We start from the raw sequence: 10,746 nt of genomic DNA, 5'->3' as shown, positions 1-10,746 counted from the left end.
CATGTTCACTTGCATAATAGACTGCATGTATCATTTAACAGTAGCTAAGAGAAGCCCAGAATAGCTCCCTAAGGAGTCAGCTCAGGGGCTTCCTTCTGGTTTCCCTGTCTTGGAAGGTTTTCATTGCTGCAGCAGCCTCCTGAAAAGCTCTTTTGCTGAAAGAATTTAAAGGCAACTATACTATCCATAGATTCCTGAGGCAAAGAGTAATGAGCATCAGATGGACCAAAGTGCCTGGGCAGGCAGTAGTTACAGAAGGTGATCCATAGGGAATGGGGACTTTACGAAATTCCAGAACATACCAAAGATTCTAGAAAGTCACATACATGCCAATGGATAAATGGATCTTGAGAAATCTCCAAAATTTCCGCTCATGTTGACCTTTATGATCTACACAAGCAGATAGTGAAAGATAAACTGTAAACTGCCTGGTGAGCCAATCTACAAAGACCAGAAGAGCATTATTTTTTGTCTCGAGACACGTAGGGGAAATCTCTGTCAAATTATTAGTGCACAATGAAACTAACAGAACAAAGCCTTCAGTGAATGCAGACCAAAAAGAGTATGTTCATTACATGAATGATTTCTAAAAGTCAACAAACAAAAAATGTTTCAACCCAAAATAAAACAATGATGACCCTGGGGAGTAGGAAATCTGTTTTATAGAATTACTACTTTGTAACTTTAAACACTCAATTTTAAATGAAAAATGTAATGTACACAAAGAAACAAGAAAGGATGACCTGTAGCCTACATGGTGGTGCTCTCCTGTAATTCCAGTACTTGAGAGGCTGAAACAGGAGGATCATAGGTTCTAGGTCAGCCTCAGCAATTCAGCAAGGCTCACAGCAACTTAGTGAGATCCTATTCAAAAATAAAAATTAAAAAGGGCTAGAGGTATAATTAGGAGGTAGAATGTCCCTAGGTTCAATCCCCAGTACCAAAAAAAAAAGTATGATCTGTGAACAGGAAAAAGAATAGAAACTGTCCCTGATGAAAGTCTAGACTTTTTTTTTGGTGGTACTGGGATTCCTGGAAACCCTTATACCTCCGGGCTACACTCCCAGACTGATTTTATACTTTTTTTTTATTTGGAAACAGGGTCTCTTAAGCCAGCACAGCTGGCTTCAAACCTGTGTGATCCTTCTGTCTCCACCTCCCAAGCGTGGGGATTACAAGCGTGCGCCACCACGCCCAGCAAGTCTAGACATTTTACTTACTAGATGAAGGCATTAATCAACTATGCCTCACCTAGTGGTTCTGATAACTTTATATCACTACTACCTAGATAAAATTGTTCTATTCTAAGATCTCTTCCCTTTAAAAATGCTTTCTGCTTTATAATCCATATTAGAAGCTTGATCTAACCTTTATAGTTTTCATTGGTATTTTAGTTTGTTCATCATTTTCTCATGAGTTTGGTTGATGTCTTCACTCTTTAAAGATGTGTTCATTTCTCCGAAAATTTGAAGACCAAGCTGGTTGTGGTGGTAGATAATTATAATCCTAGTACTTAGGAAGCTGAGACAGGAGGAATGTGGGTCCAAGGCCAGCTTCAGCAACTTAGCAAGGCCCTGTTTCAAAAATAAATAAATAAACTGTGTGTGGTGGCTCACACTTATTTTTTTCTTTTCTCTTTTTTACTGGTGAACTACCGTCATACATCTTAATGAAGTACAAGTTGGTAGAGGCATACTGCACAAAGTACTCATTTATCCCTCACCCAATTCCTGCCCTATTCCCTCCTCCTCCCTCCTTCTCATGTTTGGCTTACTGATTGACTGATATGTTTGTGAATGTGCATTATGTACATTAGGGAATTTACCTCTTCCCCCTCAGGTCACTTAATTTGCTCATCTGTGGTTTCTCTTTCTTTGTCCAGAGTTCCTGCCATGACCATTTTCCTCCCTAGCTTCCACATATTAGGAAGAGCATCCGATTGTTTACTTTTTGTGACTGACTAATCTAACTTAGCATAATTTTCCTGCAAATGACATAATTTGGTTCTTTTTTTGCCAATGTGTCAAAAAGAACCTTTATTCCTTTCTAAACCACTTCTCAGGCTTTCTTGCCAGACGCCTTTGCCACAGGTGCTTTCTGGGCTGGAGTCTTCTGCCCCTTCTGAGGTTTCTGGGCAGGAGGTGCTGCCATCTGGCCAGCGGCTTTCTAGGCAGGAGCCTTTTGGGCTGGAGTCTTCTTGAATGCAGCAGTTGCCTTTTTGCTGAATCTTTAGCTTTGGCAGCAACAGCTGCAGCAGCTGCAGCAGCAATGGCAGCCTTAGCAACAGGTGCCTTTTTGGGAGAAGCTTTTTAGGATAGCTGCCCTCTGAAGTTTTTTTTTTACTTCATTCTTGATTATTCTGTTCCTCATTTTCTTTGCCTTCATGACTTTAAAATGATAAATATCACTCATCTTAGCTTTCGTTTCCCTGGCTTTAATCTTCTTGGCTCATCTCATGGCTGCCCATTTTGTACTGATGTCTGCCTTCCAGGCTTTTCAGGCATCTGGTGGCCACTGTGGGGAAACCTGAGGATGAAGTCAGTGAACTGCATGTGTTTGAAAGGCATGGCATGTCTCCTTACCCAAGTGCAAGTTTCATCAACCAGAGCCTTGTTTTTTTTTTTAAATTATATTCTAATGTAGATCATATTGAAAATGGCATTCCTTCTCACAGTGTTTTGTGCCCCCCCCTCCTGCTTCCCCTTTCCCCCCTCCCAACAATGAGTGTCCAAGTTGACTGTGCTACATTCACACTTATCACATATTCGGGTGTAGCTCCTGCATTAATCAACCTCAGCCTTCTTCCTCTCCTAGCCGTCCATTCTAGCTTTGCTGAGGTTTCCCTTCCATTATCTGGAGTCCCTTTGGTATCCCTAATACTCCCTAGTTTGGGCATATTAGAGAAAACATATGTCCCTTCTTTTTCTGTCTTTGGCTGATCTCACTTAATATAATGTTCTCCAGGTCTTTCCATCTTCTTGAGAATGACATGATTTTGTTCTTCTTTATTGCTGAGTATAATTCCATTGTGTGTATTTCCTGTAAGTTTGCAATCCATTCATCTGTTGATGGAGACCTAGGTTGGTTCCATATTTGGGCTATTATGAATTGTGCTGCTATGAACATGGGTATGCATACGTCACTGTAGTTCTGATTTCAACCCCTTTGGAAATATACCCAGGAGTGGCATAGCCATATCATATGGTAGATCCATTCTCAGTTTTCTAAGGAATCTTCACACTGATCTCCATAGTGGCTGAACTAGTTTGCACTCCCACCAACAGTGTAAAAGAGTTCCTCTTTCCTCACCTCCTCGCCAGCATTTGTTGTTATTTGACTTCTTTATGCTTGCCACTTTTATTGGGGTTAGATGGTATCTCAGTGTAGTTTGGTTTGCATTTTTCTGATGGTTAATGATGTTTAATATTTTCATGCCATTTATATCTCTTCTTTTGTGAAGTGTCTATTCAATTCAGTTGCCCATTTCTTGATTGGGTTATTTGTTTTGCTAGTGTAGAGTCTTTTGAGCTCTTTGTATATTCTGAATATTAGCCCTCTCTCAGAGTGGTGGCTGGTAAAGATCTTCCATTCTGTAGGCTTTCTCTTTAGGTTCTTGATGGTTTCTTTAATGAGCAGAAACTTCTTAGTTGGATGGCATCCTACTTGTTAATTCTTGTTTTAATTTTCTGCACTTTGGAGGTCTTGTTGAGAAAATTAATGCCTGTGCCTATAGGTTGGAGTGTTGAGCCTATGCCCTCCTCTAACAGCTTCACAATCTGTGGTCTCATTTCCAAGTATTTGATCCATCTGGAGTTGATTCCTGTTCACAGTGAGAGGTAAGGATTTAGTTCCTTCTTTCTACAAATGGATAGCCAGTTCTCCCAGCACTATTTGTAGAAAGGCTGTCTTTTCTCCAGCATATGAGTTTGGCCCCTTTGTCAAAGATCAATTGACTATAAGTGTGTGGGTTTTCTTCTGTATCTTCTGTTCGATTGGTCTGTATGCCTGTTGTTGTGCCAATACTATGCTGTTTTTTACTGCTATTGCTCTGTAGTATAATTTGAAGTCAGGGATTGTGATGCCTCCTGCATGATTCTTATTGCTGAGAATTGCTTTGGCTATACTGGGTCTTTTCTTTCACCATAAAAAATTCATGACTGATTTTTCTAGGTCTATGTAGAATGTCGCTGGTATTTTGATAAGAATTGCATTGAGAGCTGGGCGTGGTGGCGCACGCTTGTAATCCCAGCATTCGGGAGGCTGAGACCGGAGGATCGCGGTTCGCGGACAGCCTCAGCTACTTAGTGAGGCCTTTTGCAACTCAGTGAGACCCTGTTTCAAGAATAAAGAATAAAAAATTGGGCAGGGGGTGTAGTTCGGAGGTCGAATGCCTCTGGGTTCCATCCCCAGACCCGCAAAAAAAAAAAAAAAAAAAAAAAAAAGAATTGCATTGAATCTGTAGATCACTTTTGGTATAAAATAAAATAAAATAAAATAATAAAGATCTATAGTTAGAATATGATATTATCAAGCCCTGAGAGTTTCCATACAAGATAAGAGTAAGATATCATAATAGCTGTAATAAGATTTCTAATTTAAAAGGGGAGGGCATAAACTACTCTTGAGGCCCCCCAAGTCCTTTCATATCTTATTTTTTTCTGATAAGGAAGATCAGGGGCTCCTTCTCCAGATGGGGAATTGAGTTTCTTGGGGGACCTTCTTATCAAGTATAGTTTCTGTTCTCTGGGAAGATCTGCTTTATAATTTTCTTTCTTTTTATTGGTGTATTGTAATTATACATCATGGTGTGGTTCAGAGTGACAAATGCATACATGCACACAGCATTTGCTGTGTGTTTTCTTCATAGTCACATCTGAGAAAGACAGTAGGAAAGAGACCCCTCTGGGTATAGCAGCCTACATCCTGGTAGTAAGCTAGGCACAAGGTATAGGAAGAAATCATAGGGCTTTACTGGTGAGGCTGGAGATTCCTCCAACACGACACCCCATTTATCAACTTGGAATGTTGGAGATATCATTGCTTCTGTTAAATTTTATAGTCTGATAACTAAAGTGAAGATCTACCTAGTGAAAATAAAGTAGAAGGAGGAGATAAGGGAAGGGAGGAAAGAGGGAAAGGGAAGTTTGAAGATGGAAGTAGACCAAATTATACTATGATGTATAATTACAATGCACTGATAAAGTTATACTTATAATATACCAATGTAATAGTACCAATACCAATAGTGAGATTCATAGTATATACTCGTCCACCCCGTTCCCTTTTCTTTCTCATACAGGTAGAGTATTTGTTCTTATCAACTTAACATATAAGCATAGCATTATTTAAACTGTTTTCTTCATCAAGTCTACCTTTCATCTCTGAACATCTCTCCCATCCCCCTTTACTATTCTTCTCTCCTCATTTATCTGAAGTCTTTTTGTTTTCCAATTTCTCTCTAGGTTCCACATATGAGTGAAAACATATGGCCCTTCACTTTCTAAAACTGGCTAATATTGCTTAGCACATTATTCTCTGGTTCCATTCATTTTCTTGCAAACAGATGAATAGATTACAAAACTACAATGTATAGACAAAATTGTCTATACATTTGCAGGAAAATGGATGAAACCAATTTTTTTTAAATAGGAGTTCCCAAAAATTAGGTTTCAGGCTGATTCTGTCTTTTAGCATCAATTACTGTTGCTAAGATAATTCCCTTGGCTCAGGATTTAATGGCTTCCTTGGTTTCTTCTTTAAAATAATTTAAAACAATATCCTGGATGGAGAGGATGCATGGAAATAACTTATGTCCTCTCCAGGTGTTTGAGAAAGGTCAAGAGGGTCAGACTTTGGCTCATCTTAGGTCCTTACCTTCACTGGCTTTATTTTTACCTTGAGGCAAATAATTGGTATTTGTCCACCTTGCACAGTTTTCTATCTTGGTCATCTTGGAGTAGAGGCTGAAGTTCTTTCATCTGTACTTTTCATCTCTCTTTTTTCAGATGTGCTACCTTCACCAACCAAAACTTGTCACCTTCTTGTAAAGTCTTTCTTATTGCCACTAGAAGCAATGAAAGCAACATCTATATCTCAGTTCTCTACAAAGCAAGCCACATAAATACAGAGGCTTGAAGTGATCCATTTTCAAGCCAAGGAATGCCCAAAATATCTGTCACACTACCAAAAGCTAGAAGAAAGTCAAGAACAGATATCCCTAGAAGTTTCAGAGAGAGTATATCCCTATGCACATAAATTTCAGTTTTCTAGACTCTAAACTAGTGAGACAATAAATTTCTACTATTTTAAGCCACTCTTTTTGTGGTTCTTTGTTACTGTAGCATTAGAAAACTTGTTCAAGGTATATGAAAAATAACAGAGTTAAGGAAGCTGAATGATGAGTTGATGCAAGTTGATTTTAATTGACTTCAGACTTATGAAGCAGTTAGAAAATCTTGAGGAAGTACATAGAATAATTTACTCCTCTGGAGTTTCTGAAAAAATAAACCCAAACTTGTACAGCATGATTCTAACAACCAGGGAGATTAAATGAAACTACTGGAACCTATCTCTTAATTTTTTTATTGGTGCATTGTAGTCATACATCTTAATGGGATAAAAGACTTGTGGAGACATACATGCACACATCATCCAATTAGCCCATACCTGATCCTCACCCCATTCACTTCCCATCCCTCCTTCCCATGCTTTGCTTAGTGATGGACTTTGGTATGTTTGTTTAAGTACATCATGTGCTTTAGAGAGTTTCCCTCTTCCCCCTCCCATCCCCTCAGTTAGGTCCCTTATTTGCTCCTCTATAGAATCTCCTTCATCTAGTGTTCCTCCTGTTACCCATTTTTCCCTAGCTTTCACATATTAGGGAAAGCATCTGATTTCTTGTCTTTTGGGACTGACTAATCTCACTTAGCATAATGTCCTCCAGTTCCATCTATTTTCCTGTAAATGTAAATGATATAATTGTGTTTTTTATGGCTGACTAAAATTCCATTGTGTACATATCCCATAGTTTTGTAATCCATTCATCTGTTGATGTGCATCTTGGCTGGTTCCATAGTTTGGCAATGGTGAGTTGTGCAGCTATGAACATAGATATTCATGCATTAGTTTGGTAGTTTGGTTTCTTTTCTTTTGGGTAGATACCCAACAGTGGTATTGCTGGATCAAATGGTAGATTTGTTTCCATTCTTCTGAGGATTCTCCATACTGTTTTCCAAAGTGGTTGCGCTAATTTGCAATCCCACCAACAGTGTTTTAGAGTTCCAACTTCTCCACATCTTCACCAGCATTTATTGTTTTTGTGTTTTGACTGATTACCATTCAAGTCTGGACCTTTTCTTATCTCAACCCAAATCTTGCCATTGGTCCTAAGACATCCTAAAAAAACTCAAGGTTCAGAACATAGAACCTCCACGAAGGATGCCTTTCTGAGACCAAATGAGCACTGTAGTGCCTTTACCAAAGAGTGCTACAAAGCTGTTTTGTGTGAAAACATAATGGCAAACAGACTTGTGGCTCACCATAGGGTGACTTCCTTTGGCTGTTTCTAAGTAACAAATCAAGATGGATTCACTGACAGTCAATTACATGCTCTTTAGAAAAAGACATTTTCTTTAGGAAACAAACCTAAGTGACCTGTATCATGCTATATCCAGAGTAGAAGTCTTTTACCTTGCTAAAAATACTTTCACCTTAGGGATCTCTTTTTAAAAAGCCCAAAATTCCTATCACACCTTGGATTTTAAATATAGTCAAGACATTCATTGTATGAGTGGTGTTTGTTTGTGTGTTTGTTTTACAAAACTAAAGTGGCAGGTGACCATTTCATTGGCCTACATTCAGTCTATATAGAAAAATGTCAATTAAAAACCATCTTTTGTCAAGCCGGGCAAGGTGGCACACGCTTGTAATCCCCGCGCTTGGGAGGCAGAGACAGGAGGATCACACAGGTTCGAAGCCAGCCGTGCGCGCTGGCTTAGGAGACCCTGTTTCCAAATAAAAATGTAAAAATAGGTCTGGGAGTGTAGCCCAGAGGTAGAAAGGCTTCCAGGAACCCCAGTGCCACCAAAAAAAAAAAAAAAACATATTTTGTCAAAGCTGAATGTGGTGGCTCATGTCACTAATCCCAGTAGTTGGGAAGTAGACATGGGAGAATTTCAAGCTCAAAGCCAGCCCTGGCAATCGAGAACCTGTTTCCAATTTAAAAAATATAATTTCTCTAGGGTATTAGAGTATAGTTCAGTGTAGAATGCCCTTGGGCTTAATCCACAGTAACACACACACACATACAAAAAAAAAAAAAAAACTTGTTTTAACCTTTCAATAGTAATATATTAAGGAAAATTATAACTTCAAGTTTCCTTATGATCAACAATATATCCCAGGGTGGACTCATTCGAGTCATCCCCTCATGCCATCTTGGCATGGGGCTGTATTTCTATTTTCTGTATTTCTATCTTTCTAATAAACTTCTTTAAATCTTCAGCAATGGTCCAAGCAATGAATACTTATTCTTAGCTTAGGACAAGAATCCACGGTTTATCTGTTTGTCTGTTTGTGTGGTGTGGTGTGGTGGGGGAACTACTTCTCCCCCCACACACACCATGCACATTTCACCCCCGCAACATATTTGGTGCCCACACAGGGCTATCTACAGCTGCAGGTGACTCCAGCCGATGGTGGTTCTAAAGCCACTGCATCTTGAAGGTCAGTAACCTTCCCCAAAATGGGACCAGATCTCAGAGGATGACTGGATTGCCGGTGCCAATGAGCTCTCTAGAACCATGGAGACCCCCCTGCCACGGCCTAGCTACGGCAGAATCTCCAGGGGAAGGGAGAATTCCCCATTAAATAGTGTAGGGGATGATAGAGGACTGAGAACCTCTTCCTAGCCTACTACAAGGCTTAGTGGTGGCCAGTAAGCGATCTGAGATCCATACCCTGAGGGGGTAAGATCTTTGCTGCCTATGCCCACGTAGGGGGAGCAGGGCCAGTGCCTGGTCCTTATTGAGGTTTCTCGGAAACCGCTATTGTCTTGTCAGGCCCAATGAGTGCCCATCTATTATGCCCACATAACGGATGGGACACTGTTAAAATCCCTATACAAAGTTAAATCTAAAAAAGAAATGCCCATGCCCACCTTGAGAAAGCTCTCCAAACAGGAGACTTAAGCTAGTGAATGGTAGTTTTTTTCCTGGAGTTTGAAACAGATTCTTGGAAGATAAGCTAGCGTGTTTTGTTTTGAGAGACAGCATCTAGGTAGCGTTGCCATTGGCAACTGGAGCCACGTGTAATAGCTCTAAATTTGAGAGCATGAATGGGTATGCTTTTTCAAGAGGTCAAAAAGGAAAAAGTTTCCTTCAGGCAAGTCTGCTAGGTGGCGGCCACACCCAGCAGGAATTGTTTGACATTCAACAGGCTGGGAAAGCTCAATTTGCATGGAAAAAGCCCTCTGAGGAGGCAGCTCAAAGAAAGGCAACGCCCAGCTGCTGGCCAGCTTGGGGATTTTTAGGCCTTGCAGGAGTGAAGTAAATGCAGGGAAACACATTGATAAGACCATTTTTGGTGAAAAATGTCAATAATTTCACCTAGACACCCCATTGGGAAAAGGGAAGGCACTGTGAATGTGCGAGAGGTGGAACAGGAGGAAGGGGGCTTACCTCCAGATCCACTCTGTCTTTTTGGTTGAAGGTACTGCCCCGTACTTCTCCATGAATGGGACAGCTGGACGTCCACAGCTGGACCAATGGCTTTAGTACAGGAAATTTCATCCGGACAGAAAAGGGCCACGCAGCTCAATCGGACAGGGGAATATGGGCAAGGGGAAAGGGTGGCAAAGCCTCTTCCCATTTAATACCCTCCCGGTGGGCAGCAAAGTGTGGGAAATGAGGCCACCCTCAAGGCCCCCACACACACAGGGTACAAGAACAGGAGGACGACCTTCTGAGCACAGAACACTTCTCTGTCTTAAGATGAGATTCCAAGCATGTCCTAAACGCTAGGATAAATCGGTTTAAGTGCACAGCTCTGGGGGAGGGGGGACGACCTCCACCCAGACAGGACACTAAAACCACACCCTTTTCTCTCAGATGGGTTCCCAGCACTCCAAGGTGAAATACTGATCTCCACTCGCATGTGTTCTCCAAAATTGGGAGAAGTTTAACCCTAAGATGCTAAAGAAGAAAGCTCTAATATTTTTTTGGACTCAAGTATGGCCGCAGTATGCGCTAAGGGATGAAGACACGTGGCCCCCTCAGGGAAGTCTAAATTACAATACCATAAGGCAATTAGATCTATCCTGTAGAAAGGAGGGTAAATGGACAGAGATAGCTTATCTTCAGTTGTTTTTCTACTTATGGGAACATCCAGAGTTATTTAAAAGGTGCAAGGTTGAGGCTATTGTGGCAGCTTTGGCTAAAACAGAATCTAAAGAGTAAATGGGACATAACAATCAGGAAGAGGGCCTTATAGGAGCCACAGAACCCCCACTCATGCCCACGGGACTGAACTGGACTAAGGCCCCTCCACCTCAGGGTGAAGGGTCCAAGAATTGCCCACCAACCCAAATATCGAAGGACTCACAAGAGATGTAAAAATGCAAGCGAGGTTTTTTGTCCCGGCTAGCCAGGGGTCGAGACCTAGACACTATGGCCGAGGTTCGACCCCTCCCCACTCCACGCTCTGAATTTTATAACCCTAGGAGGGAGTGGTTACACATGAGGGAGTGGT

General features: G+C 41.0%; 1 pseudogene across 1 annotated transcript; it reads right to left on the bottom strand.

Annotated features, from left to right (window-relative positions):
- Positions 1–2,058: 2,058 nt before the first annotated feature.
- On the bottom strand, positions 2,059–9,788 carry LOC308278942 (annotated as a pseudogene). Its single transcript has 2 exons — positions 9,678–9,788; positions 2,059–2,609 (listed from the first exon to the last, which is right to left on the bottom strand). The product of its transcript is annotated as an uncharacterized misc_RNA (transcript).
- Between the last annotated feature and the right edge of the window lie 958 nt (positions 9,789–10,746).

This window comes from Muscardinus avellanarius (genome assembly GCF_963383645.1).
Source record: "Muscardinus avellanarius genome assembly, chromosome: X".
Classification (NCBI taxonomy): Eukaryota; Metazoa; Chordata; class Mammalia; order Rodentia; family Gliridae; genus Muscardinus; species Muscardinus avellanarius.
Note: the sequence above shows the minus strand (reverse complement) of the source record. Positions and strands in the feature narration are given on the sequence as shown.